We start from the raw sequence: 13,435 nt of genomic DNA, 5'->3' as shown, positions 1-13,435 counted from the left end.
CCACGGCAGAATCCATCAGCTCAGCGTCTCCCTAGGCACGACGTCGACGTCGGCAGTAGAAACTATATATGTCAGCACTCTGGATCCATCAGCTAATGGGCGATGTTCAACACGCTATGAGAAGCATGAAGCTGAACTAGTAGGCATATTTTCAGGACGCGGAAGATATCACACGCAGCGAGATGCATGTTGGGATGGTTTTACCTAAGAACACACCACGCCATGCCAGCTTGTTCTCGCAGGCCGCTGCGGCGTCGAGTCGAGGATCTGCGGCCAAATGACGCCATGTGTCTTGCCGGCACAAGCCGGCCATAAGGGCACAATACTTGGATAGTCAAGAGCTAGCGGAGTTCTTTCGAGAAAGGTCTTTTCCATTCTACTCCTTCCATTCGTAAATAAGTGACGTAATCTGATTCGCATAGATCTAGAAGCGCTTTAGATATAAATCGAACAAATATACAACATTTATTTGTGAATAGAGAAAGTATTTGTGAAAGAGATCAGGAGCATGTATGCACGTTCAAGCGTGAGCTGCATGTTGCATGCATGTTATATAAAGGTATTACAATCCAGTGCAGTTGACGGAATTAAATAGTGCGTGTCACACTCACTCACAAAGCTACACAAGGTGGGCCTCGTGGCAAGGTAGAGAAAACAAGTAGGCGAGGTCCATTTTCAATTCAGTTTTCTTCCGTGGAAGCCCAAGCGTAATCCCGTAAAAGGCCCAAAAACGGCAATACGAGAGCAACATAGAAGGGTACTCCAATGTTTAGTCCCACCTTGCTAAGCCAAGAGGATGAAGACCAACTTATAAGGGGAGCTTTTTGTTGTCTTCTAGATAGTAGTAGAAGCACATGAATCACACACAAATAGCGCGTGCGCTCGCGTGAATATTCGCGACTTAAGACTTTGGACGCTTGGCGATGGCGCCACTAGCCAAACATACCTTTTTTGGATTTCCATCCCAAATAATAAGCTAAATTAAATATTTCTTTCTTTCTTCCAGCAAGCAACATTTTTGTTGTCAAATACGCATGACAAGTAATGCTTTGTACCGTGTTTATCTCAACGAAGTCCTGGTGTCAACTTATATCCAATTGATTCTAAAAGAATGACTTCAACAAGTGATATTATCATGGATTTGGCTTTACTTGCCAAGAAATATGAAAAACTTACCATGAAGAAAGGAGGCTTCAACAAAGAAGGAAAGCGAAATTGCTACAATTGTGATGAACCGGGATAGTCAACTATAGAGGCCAGTCCAAGAGGTGTTTTGCATTTTTGCAACGAATGCAGCAGATTCACAACAAATATGATACTAATTCCGATTCGCAAGATGAATTATTGATCGTTTTAGCTATCACCAGACAGCAATAACAAGAGACAATTATGCTCCCAATTTTTGAATTACTCAAGTTTCGATCCTTTGCGGTAAACACATCCTGGACACAAGTGAATTATGTTCTTGAATGCAGTACGGAATTAATCGCTCGCCTTGGATATCTGTACATTTGGCATTGCTAGCTGTTTTAAACTAGTTAACCAGATCAATGAATTTCCGTCCTCTGACTTGTATTGAATTGCAGGCATCAGAGAGTTGCTGCTGAGGAGATCAGGAAGCCATGGAGTAGAGATACGAGGAGTATTTGATGATGGAGCACGACCGGATGTCTAGATGTGGAGGGAGGCGGGGCAATTCGAGATGGAACCAAGCAAGATTTACGTAGACGCGTGAGGTTGAAAAAGTTTGATGCATTCATCGTAAATTTGATACCTAAAGACTCGTAAGAAACAAATTTGCTAATGTCATGTTCATCGTAAGCTTTGTAAAGCATGCATTTCGCAAAGAGCCTTCCTTGCCACTTCACCCTTTCTGCTACTTCACGTGTCTCCTTTCGCAATGCAATTGGCAGATCCACCGTGTCGGATGAGTTGCTAGCACCGCCTTGTTGCCCCCCGCACATGTGGCTGCTGTCCCACCGTGTCGATGGGCTCACATCACTACCTTCCTGCTCCCGCCGCACATGTGGCTGCCGTCGGGTGTACACTTGGAGATTCCGTGGCCACCGATCCTGAACAGAACAGAACCTGGGGAGAATCAAGCGGAGTCATACCCACTACTGGTTGGGCCTGAACCAGCACATCACCATCAGGTTTAGTACCCATAGAATCGCCCTTAGTGTGAGACACTACCTTCTCCCCCTCACGACCATCTTGCCGAGAGTGAAGTTGGTCAAGTTCTGCAAACAACAAGCTCAGATCAGTTTGCTCACCATAGAATGGCTCGGATTCCCTGAAGGTGACATCCATACTTACAAACATGCGTTTCGCGGAGGGACACCAACATTTATACCCCTGCTGACTAGAGGAATAATCAACAAAAACACATTTTACTGCTCGTGGGTCTAACTTCCCAATCAATGGTCTATGATCCCGAACAAAGAATGTACTGCCAAATAATTTTGGAGGGACAACAAACTTATTTTTCCCAAACAACAACTCGCATGGGGATTTCATACCAAGTATCCCGGAGGGTGTCCCGTTAATCAAAAAGTGGCTGTCATGACTGCTTCACTCCACAGGAACTTGGGCACATTCATTGTGTACATCAGCGAGCGAGTTACTTCCAAAACGTGTTTGTTTTTTCGTCACATGCCATCGTATAAACATGAGGTAGCCATGCATGCAAAATGTTTAGAATCATCGATCTGCTGATTCTGGAATCATGTGAATGCATAATGTTTAGAATCATCGATCTGCTGATTAGAATTTATAGCAACTAAAAAAAGTCTAATTAGCTATCTTTCTTGTTCACTTAGCCTGCCGGAAAATAGAGTAGCTACATATATGCCACGGCAGAATCCATCACTCAGCGTCTCCATAGGCACGACGTCGACGTCGGCAAGTAGAAACTATATATGTCAGCACTCTGGATCCATCAGCTAATGGGCGATGTTCTCCACGCTAGGAGATGCATGCTGATGAACTAGTAGGCATATTTTCAGACGCGGAAGATATCACACGCAGCGAGATGCATGTTGGGATGGTTTTACCTAAGAACACACCACGCCATGCCAGCTTGTTCTCGCAGGCCGCTGCGCGTCGAGTCGAGGATCTCGCGGCCAAATGACGCCATGTGTCTTGCCGGCACAAGCCGGCCATAAGGGCACAATACTTGGATAGTCAAGAGCTAGCGGAGTTCTTTCGAGAAAGGTCTTTTCCATTCTACTCCTTCCATTCGTAAATAAGTGACGTAATCTGATTCGCATAGATCTAGAAGCGCTTTAGATATAAATCGAACAAATATACAACATTTATTTGTGAATAGAGAAAGTATTTGTGAAAGAGATCAGGAGCATGTATGCACGTTCAAGCGTGAGCTGCATGTTGCATGCATGTTATATAAAGGTATTACAATCCAGGCAGTTGACGGAATTAAATAGTGCGTGTCACACTCACTCACAGGCTACACAAGGTGGGCCTGTGGCAAGGTAGAGAAAACAAGTAGGCGAGGTCCATTTTCAATTCAGTTTTCTTCCGTGGAAGCCCAAGCAGAATCCTGTAAAAGGCCCAAAAACGGCAATACGAGAGCAACATAGAAGGGTACTCCAATGTTTAGTCCCACCTTGCTAAGCCAAGAGGATGAAGACCAACTTATAAGGGGAGCTTTTTGTTGTCTTCTAGATAGTAGTAGAAGCACATGAATCACACACAAATAGCGCGTGCGCTCACGTGAATATTCGCGACTTAAGACTTTGGACGCTTGGCGATGGCGCCACTAGCCAAACATACCTTTTTTTGGATTTCCATCCCAAATAATAAGCTAAATTAAATATTTCTTTCTTTCTTCCAGCAAGCAACATTTTTGTTGTCAAATACGCACAGCAAGTAATGCTTTGTACTGTGTTTATCTCAACGAAGTCCTGGTGTCAACTTATATCCAATTGATTCTAAAAGAATGACTTCAACAAGTGATATTATCATGGATTTGGCTTTACTTGCCAAGAAATATGAAAAACTTACCATGAAGAAAGGAGGCTTCAACAAAGAAGGAAAGCGAAATTGCTACAATTGTGATGAACCGGGATAGTCAACTATAGAGGCCAGTCCAAGAGGTGTTTTGCATTTTTGCAACGAATGCAGCAATTCACAACAAATATGATACTAATTCCGCCATCGCAAGATGAATTATTGATCGTTTTAGCTATCACCAGACAGCAATAACAAGAGACAATTATGCTCCCAATTTTTGAATTACTCAAGTTTCGATCCTTTGCAGTAAACACATCCTGGACACAAGTGAATTATGTTCTTGAATGCAGGTACGGAATTAATCTGCCTGCCTTGGATATCTGTACATTTGGCATTGCTAGCTGTTTTAAACTAGTTAACCAGATCAATGAATTTCCGTCCTCTGACTTGTATTGAATTGCAGGCATCAGAGAGTTGCTGCTGAGGAGATCAGGAAGCCATGGAGTAGAGATACGAGGAGTATTTGATGATGGAGCACGACTGGATGTCTAGACGTGGAGGGAGGCGGGGCAATTCTGAGATGGAACCAAGCAAGATTTCTGTAGACGCGTGAGGTTGAAAAAGTTTGATGCATTCATCAGAAATTTGATACCTAAAGACTCGTAAGAAACAAATTTGCTAATGTCATGTTCATCAGAAACAGTTTGTAGAGCATGCATTTCGCAAAGAGCCTTCCTTGCCACTTCACCCTTTCTGGCTACTTCACGTGTCTCCTTTCGCAATGCAATTGGCAGATCCACTGTGTCAGATGAGTTGCTAGCACTGCCTTGTTGCCCCCCCTGCACATGTGGCTGCTGTCCCACTGTGTCAGATGGGCTCACATCACTACCTTCCTGCTCCCGCTGCACATGTGGCTGCCGTCGGGTGTACACTTGGACAGTCCGAGGCCACCGATCCTGAACAGTAACAGTAACCTGGGGAGAATCAAGCGGAATCATACCCACTACTGGTTGGGCCTGAACCAGCACATCACCATCAGGTTTAGTACCCATAGAATCGCCCTTAGTGTGAGACACTACCTTCTCCCCCTCACGACCATCTTGCCGAGAGTGAAGTTGGTCAAGTTCTGCAAACAACAAGCTCGTATCAGTTTGCTCACCATAGAATGGCTCGGATTCCCCAAGGTGACATCCATACTTACAAACATGCGTTTCGCAGAGGGACACCAACATTTATACCCCTGCCGACTAGAGGAATAATCAACAAAAACACATTTTACTGCTCGTGGGTCTAACTTCCCAATCAATGGTCTATGATCCCGAACAAAGAATGTACCGCCAAATAATTTTGGAGGGACAACAAACTTATTTTTCCCAAACAACAACTCGCATGGGGATTTCATACCAAGTATCCTGGAGGGTGTCCTGTTAATCAAAAAGTGGCTGTCATGACCGCTTCACTCCACAGAACTTGGGCACATTCATTGTGTACATCAATGAGCGAGCTACTTCCAAAACGTGTTTGTTTTTTCGTCGCATGCCATCGTATAAACATGAGGTAGCCATGCATGCAAAATGTTTAGAATCATGGATCTGCTGATTCTGGAATCATGTGAATGCATAATGTTTAGAATCATCGATCTCGCTGATTAGAATTTATAGCAACTAAAAAAGTCTAATTAGCTATCTTTCTTGTTCACTTAGCCTGCCGGAAAATAGAGTAGCTACATATATGCCACGGCAGAATCCATCAGCTCAGCGTCTCCCTAGGCACGACGTCGACGTCGGCAGTAGAAACTATATATGTCAGCACTGGATCCATCAGCTAATGGGCGATGTTCAACACGCTATGAGATGCATGAAGCTGAACTAGTAGGCATATTTTCAGGACGCGGAAGATATCACACGCAGCGAGATGCATGTTGGGATGGTTTTACCTAAGAACACACCACGCCATGCCAGCTTGTTCTCGCAGGCCGCTGCGGCGTCGAGTCGAGGATCTGCGGCCAAATGACGCCATGTGTCTTGCCGGCACAAGCCGGCCATAAGGGCACAATACTTGGATAGTCAAGAGCTAGCGGAGTTCTTTCGAGAAAGGTCTTTTCCATTCTACTCCTTCCATTCGTAAATAAGTGACGTAATCTGATTCGCATAGATCTAGAAGCGCTTTAGATATAAATCGAACAAATATACAACATTTATTTGTGAATAGAGAAAGTATTTGTGAAAGAGATCAGGAGCATGTATGCACGTTCAAGCGTGAGCTGCATGTTGCATGCATGTTATATAAAGGTATTACAATCCAGGCAGTTGACGGAATTAAATAGTGCGTGTCACACTCACTCACAGGCTACACAAGGTGGGCCTGTGGCAAGGTAGAGAAAACAAGTAGGCGAGGTCCATTTTCAATTCAGTTTTCTTCCGTGGAAGCCCAAGCAGAATCCTGTAAAAGGCCCAAAAACGGCAATACGAGAGCAACATAGAAGGGTACTCCAATGTTTAGTCCCACCTTGCTAAGCCAAGAGGATGAAGACCAACTTATAAGGGGAGCTTTTTGTTGTCTTCTAGATAGTAGTAGAAGCACATGAATCACACACAAATAGCGCGTGCGCTCGCGTGAATATTCGCGACTTAAGACTTTGGACGCTTGGCGATGGCGCCACTAGCCAAACATACCTTTTTTTGGATTTCCATCCCAAATAATAAGCTAAATTAAATATTTCTTTCTTTCTTCCAGCAAGCAACATTTTTGTTGTCAAATACGCACAGCAAGTAATGCTTTGTACTGTGTTTATCTCAACGAAGTCCTGGTGTCAACTTATATCCAATTGATTCTAAAAGAATGACTTCAACAAGTGATATTATCATGGATTTGGCTTTACTTGCCAAGAAATATGAAAAACTTACCATGAAGAAAGGAGGCTTCAACAAAGAAGGAAAGCGAAATTGCTACAATTGTGATGAACCGGGATAGTCAACTATAGAGGCCAGTCCAAGAGGTGTTTTGCATTTTTGCAACGAATGCAGCAGTTCACAACAAATATGATACTAATTCCAGTTACTGCAAGATGAATTATTGATCGTTTTAGCTATCACCAGACAGCAATAACAAGAGACAATTATGCTCCCAATTTTTGAATTACTCAAGTTTCGATCCTTTGCAAGAACACATCCTGGACACAAGTGAATTATGTTCTTGAATGCAGGTACGGAATTAATCTGCCTGCCTTGGATATCTGTACATTTGGCATTGCTAGCTGTTTTAAACTAGTTAACCAGATCAATGAATTTCCGTCCTCTGACTTGTATTGAATTGCAGGCATCAGAGAGTTGCTGCTGAGGAGATCAGGAAGCCATGGAGTAGAGATACGAGGAGTATTTGATGATGGAGCACGACTGGATGTCTAGACGTGGAGGGAGGCGGGGCAATTCTGAGATGGAACCAAGCAAGATTTCTGTAGACGCGTGAGGTTGAAAAAAGTTTGATGCATTCATCAGAAATTTGATACCTAAAGACTCGTAAGAAACAAATTTGCTAATGTCATGTTCATCAGAAACAGTTTGTAGAGCATGCATTTCGCAAAGAGCCTTCCTTGCCACTTCACCCTTTCTGGCTACTTCACGTGTCTCCTTTCGCAATGCAATTGGCAGATCCACTGTGTCAGATGAGTTGTTAGCACTGCCTTGTTGCCCCCCCTGCACATGTGGCTGCTGTCCCACTGTGTCAGATGGGCTCACATCACTACCTTCCTTCTCCCTCTGCACATGTGGCTGCCGTCGGTGTACACTTGGAGATTCCGTGGCCACCGATCCCGAACAGGAACAGGAACCTGGGGAGAATCAAGCGGAATCATACCCACTACTGGTTGGGCCTGAACCAGCACATCACCATCAGGTTTAGTACCCATAGAATCGCCCTTAGTGTGAGACACTACCTTCTCCCCCTCACGACCATCTTGCCGAGAGTGAAGTTGGTCAAGTTCTGCAAACAACAAGCTCGTATCAGTTTGCTCACCATAGAATGGCTCGGATTCCCCGAAGGTGACATCCATACTTACAAACATGCGTTTCAGCAGAGGGACACCAACATTTATACCCCGCTGACTAGAGGAATAATCAACAAAAACACATTTTACTGCTCGTGGGTCTAACTTCCCAATCAATGGTCTATGATCCCGAACAAAGAATGTACTGCCAAATAATTTTGGAGGGACAACAAACTTATTTTTCCCAAACAACAACTCGCATGGGGATTTCATACCAAGTATCCTGGAGGGTGTCCTGTTAATCAAAAAGTGGCTGTCATGATCGCTTCACTCCACAGAACTTGGGCACATTCATTGTGTACATCAGCGAGCGAGCTACTTCCAAAACGTGTTTGTTTTTCGTCGCATGCCATCGTATAAACATGAGGTAGCCATGCATGCAATGTTTAGAATCATCGATCTGCTGATTCTGGAATCATGTGAATGCATAATGTTTAGAATCATCGATCTCGCTGATTAGAATTTATAGCAACTAAAAAAGTCTAATTAGCTATCTTTCTTGTTCACTTAGCCTGCCGGAAAATAGAGTAGCTACATATATGCCACGGCAGAATCCATCACCTCGGCGTCTCCCTAGGCACGACGTCGACGTCGGCAGTAGAAACTATATATGTCAGCACTCTGGATCCATCAGCTAATGGGCGATGTTCAACACGCTATGAGATGCATGAAGCTGAACTAGTAGGCATATTTTCAGGACGCGGAAGATATCACACGCAGCGAGATGCATGTTGGGATGGTTTTACCTAAGAACACACCACGCCATGCCGCCTTGTTCTCGCAGGCCGTTGCGGCGTCGAGTCGAGGATCTGCGGCCAAATGACGCCATGTGTCTTGCCGGCACAAGCCGGCCATAAGGGCACAATACTTGGATAGTCAAGAGCTAGCGGAGTTCTTTCGAGAAAGGTCTTTTCCATTCTACTCCTTCCATTCGTAAATAAGTGACGTAATCGATTCGCATAGATCTAGAAGCGCTTTAGATATAAATCGAACAAATATACAACATTTATTTGTGAATAGAGAAAGTATTTGTGAAAGAGATCAGGAGCATGTATGCACGTTCAAGCGTGAGCTGCATGTTGCATGCATGTTATATAAAGGTATTACAATCCAGGCAGTTGACGGAATTAAATAGTGCGTGTCACACTCACTCACAGGCTACACAAGGTGGGCCTGTGGCAAGGTAGAGAAAACAAGTAGGCGAGGTCCATTTTCAATTCAGTTTTCTTCCGTGGAAGCCCAAGCAGAATCCTGTAAAAGGCCCAAAAACGGCAATACGAGAGCAACATAGAAGGGTACTCCAATGTTTAGTCCCACCTTGCTAAGCCAAGAGGATGAAGACCAACTTATAAGGGGAGCTTTTTGTTGTCTTCTAGATAGTAGTAGAAGCACATGAATCACACACAAATAGCGCGTGCGCTCGCGTGAATATTCGCGACTTAAGACTTTGGACGCTTGGCGATGGCGCCACTAGCCAAACATACCTTTTTTTGGATTTCCATCCCAAATAATAAGCTAAATTAAATATTTCTTTCTTTCTTCCAGCAAGCAACATTTTTGTTGTCAAATACGCACAGCAAGTAATGCTTTGTACTGTGTTTATCTCAACGAAGTCCTGGTGTCAACTTATATCCAATTGATTCTAAAAGAATGACTTCAACAAGTGATATTATCATGGATTTGGCTTTACTTGCCAAGAAATATGAAAAACTTACCATGAAGAAAGGAGGCTTCAACAAAGAAGGAAAGCGAAATTGCTACAATTGTGATGAACCGGGATAGTCAACTATAGAGGCCAGTCCAAGAGGTGTTTTGCATTTTTGCAACGAATGCAGCAGTTCACAACAAATATGATACTAATTCCAGTTACTGCAAGATGAATTATTGATCGTTTTAGCTATCACCAGACAGCAATAACAAGAGACAATTATGCTCCCAATTTCTGAATTACTCAAGTTTCGATCCTTTGCAGTAAACACATCCTGGACACAAGTGAATTATGTTCTTGAATGCATGTACGGAATTAATCTGCCTGCCTTGGATATTCAGACATTTGGCATTGCTAGCTGTTTTAAACTAGTTAACCAGATCAATGAATTTCCGTCCTCTGACTTGTATTGAATTGCAGGCATCAGAGAGTTGCTGCTGAGGAGATCAGGAAGCCATGGAGTAGAGATACGAGGAGTATTTGATGATGGAGCACGACTGGATGTCTAGACGTGGAGGGAGGCGGGGCAATTCTGAGATGGAACCAAGCAAGATTTCTGTAGACGCGTGAGGTTGAAAAAAGTTTGATGCATTCATCAGAAATTTGATACCTAAAGACTCGTAAGAAACAAATTTGCTAATGTCATGTTCATCAGAAACAGTTTGTAGAGCATGCATTTCGCAAAGAGCCTTCCTTGCCACTTCACCCTTTCTGGCTACTTCACGTGTCTCCTTTCGCAATGCAATTGGCAGATCCACTGTGTCAGATGAGTTGCTAGCACTGCCTTGTTGCCCCCCCTGCACATGTGGCTGCTGTCCCACTGTGTCAGATGGGCTCACATCACTACCTTCCTGCTCCCGCTGCACATGTGGCTGCCGTCGGGTGTACACTTGGAGATTCCGTGGCCACCGATCCTGAACAGGAACAGGAACCTGGGGAGAATCAAGCGGAATCATACCCACTACTGGTTGGGCCTGAACCAGCACATCACCATCAGGTTTAGTACCCATAGAATCGCCCTTAGTGTGAGACACTACCTTCTCCCCCTCACGACCATCTTGCCGAGAGTGAAGTTGGTCAAGTTCTGCAAACAACAAGCTCAGATCAGTTTGCTCACCATAGAATGGCTCGGATTCCCTGAAGGTGACATCCATACTTACAAACATGCGTTTCGCAGAGGGACACCAACATTTATACCCCTGCTGACTAGAGGAATAATCAACAAAAACACATTTTACTGCTCGTGGGTCTAACTTCCCAATCAATGGTCTATGATCCCGAACAAAGAATGTACTGCCAAATAATTTTGGAGGGACAACAAACTTATTTTTCCCAAACAACAACTCGCATGGGGATTTCATACCAAGTATCCTGGAGGGTGTCCTGTTAATCAAAAAAGTGGCTGTCATGACTGCTTCACTCCACAGGAACTTGGGCACATTCATTGTGTACATCAGCGAGCGAGCTACTTCCAAAACGTGTTTGTTTTTTCGCTCTGCTACACCGTTTTGGGGAGGGGTATCTGGCCAAGTCGTTTGATGAAGAATACCTTGTTCAGACAAGAAGGCCCCAAAGGTGGTGTTCAAATACTCCGTGCCATTGTCAGTCCTGAGCACCTGCACATGTACTTGAAACTGATTCTTTATATATGCATGGAAGTTCTGAAAACAGTAAAACACCTCATCCTTGTGGCGCATCAAATAAACCCAAGTCATACGAGAATAGCAGTCAATAAAGGTAACAAAGTACTTCATTCCATTCACTGACACCACTGGGGAAGTCCATACATCTGAATGAATAAGCATAAAAGGAGATATGCTCCTAAGCCCCTTACTCACATATGAGGCTCTTGTATGTTTAGCATATTCGCAAGCATCACATGTTAAATTGCCCTTGCTTATTCCACACATAATATCAGGGAATATTCTATTCATCTTATCGAAAGACACATGCCCCATCCTACAGTGATGGACCATAGCCTGTTTTTCCTTGTCCTCCATGGTTGCAGCATACACCAACTCTGGTTGCACCCCTTTTTCCACATACCAAAGCCCCTTACGCCTGGTGCCAGTCCCAACCATCTGCCTCGTCTCCCGCTCCTGAATCACGACACCAAACTTGTTAAGAGTCACACTACAGTCTATGTCATTAATGAGAGCACTCGTGAGAGAGCAAATTAACAGAAACGCTGGACGTGTAAAACAGATGACAAAGAGATGTTTGAAGTGCACTTTACTGTGCCTTCTCCAACAACAGGTTATTTTGTACCATCAGCAGTTTGAATGGTGCCTTTGTGAGTAGGAGGATGCTTAATGTAAGACTCAAACACACCGAATTTACCCGCAACATGCTTAGATGCGCCAGAGTCTAGAATCCATTCTGTATCATTCTCATTTGTAGCAAGGGATGCCTTTTCAGAATTACCTTCATTCGTGGAGACCAAGTTAGCAAAGTTTCCATAGGCAGCACCATCCACTTCTGCATCCTTTGACGTCCCATTGGCCACTTACGTCGCCATGTGTGCACTCTGACCACCGGAGTTTCCAGCGTGTCCTCCTCTACCTCTAGCCATCCCGCTACTTCCCCCTCTGTTATATCCCCTGCCTCTACCACGAGTTGGGCAGTACCACTTCAGGTGACCAGTCTCCCCACAAATGAAACAATCCCTAGTCTCTTTCCACTCTCTACGCTCGGTCACGGCAAACGTTGGAGCTGACACAACTTTCTCATCTGCTGGTTCCAGAGAGAGCCGCACCTCCTCTTGAGCCATTGCTGCAATGGCCTCGTCAAGAGTGGGCAAGGAGGTGTGGTGCAGCAGAGATGCCTTTCTGCCATCAAAGCACTTACTTAGCCCCTCCAAAAACTTGAGCACACGCCTGCGAGCTATCCACTTGTGCCCTGACTCGATGGAGGCTGCATCATAGAGTTCGAGAGGGTCACAGTTATCCTGATCAGCCCATAAGGCTTGCAACTCTGCCACATATGCCATCACTGTCATGTCCCCCTGGCGGAGATGGCGAATCTTCCCATCAATCTGAGCAATGAGCATGACATTGCCCTTACCAGAGTACTGAATGGACAAGGTCTTTCATATTTCAGCAGCTGTGGACAACCCCTCCACGGAACGCCCAATGGAGGGCACCACCGAGTTCAACAACCACCCAATAAGCAGAGAGTTGATGGTTTTCCACTTCTTTCCCTCAGCACTAGTCTTGTCTCCTGGTTCTTTGATAGTCCCCAATAAGTACCCATCAAGATCTTTCTGATCCACAGCCAACATTGCCCTCCGAGACCAACTCAGATAGTTGGTAACCCCCTCTAGCTTGATGTCCGTGGGTGACAGGTCAATCTTCTGAACCACTTCTTGTCGGGGAACAATGGCCTCAGAGCCACCCCCTTTTGAGAGAAACAGCGTGAGCTGCTCGCGAGCCTCCGCAAGGCCTTTGGGCTCACCCATCTGCACTCTCACCTTCACCCAGCAAAAACAACAAATAGCTTCGGGGCACGCTTACCAGCAACCTCCTTTCACCAAAGCAGTACACACGACTTGAGAAACCACCACCCCTGCTTCACTCCTGGATGAGCAGCTGCACGCAACAGCAAGAACCACAGTCCAGCTTGTCCTTCTCCTTCCCCTTGCACGCATCACCACCTCGTCTCCTCTCCGCCACGCAGAACCACTCCCTGCCTGAACCGGCTTCCCTTCAGGC

General features: G+C 44.9%; 1 pseudogene; it reads right to left on the bottom strand.

Moving 5' to 3' along the window:
• Positions 1–12,231: 12,231 nt before the first annotated feature.
• LOC139830408 (uncharacterized) lies at positions 12,232–13,183 on the bottom strand (annotated as a pseudogene).
• Positions 13,184–13,435: the final 252 nt, after the last annotated feature.

This window comes from Lolium perenne, chromosome 4 (genome assembly GCF_019359855.2).
Source record: "Lolium perenne isolate Kyuss_39 chromosome 4, Kyuss_2.0, whole genome shotgun sequence".
In the NCBI taxonomy this organism is placed as follows: domain Eukaryota; kingdom Viridiplantae; phylum Streptophyta; class Magnoliopsida; order Poales; family Poaceae; genus Lolium; species Lolium perenne.
This window is presented reverse-complemented; position numbering and strand designations above follow the sequence as displayed.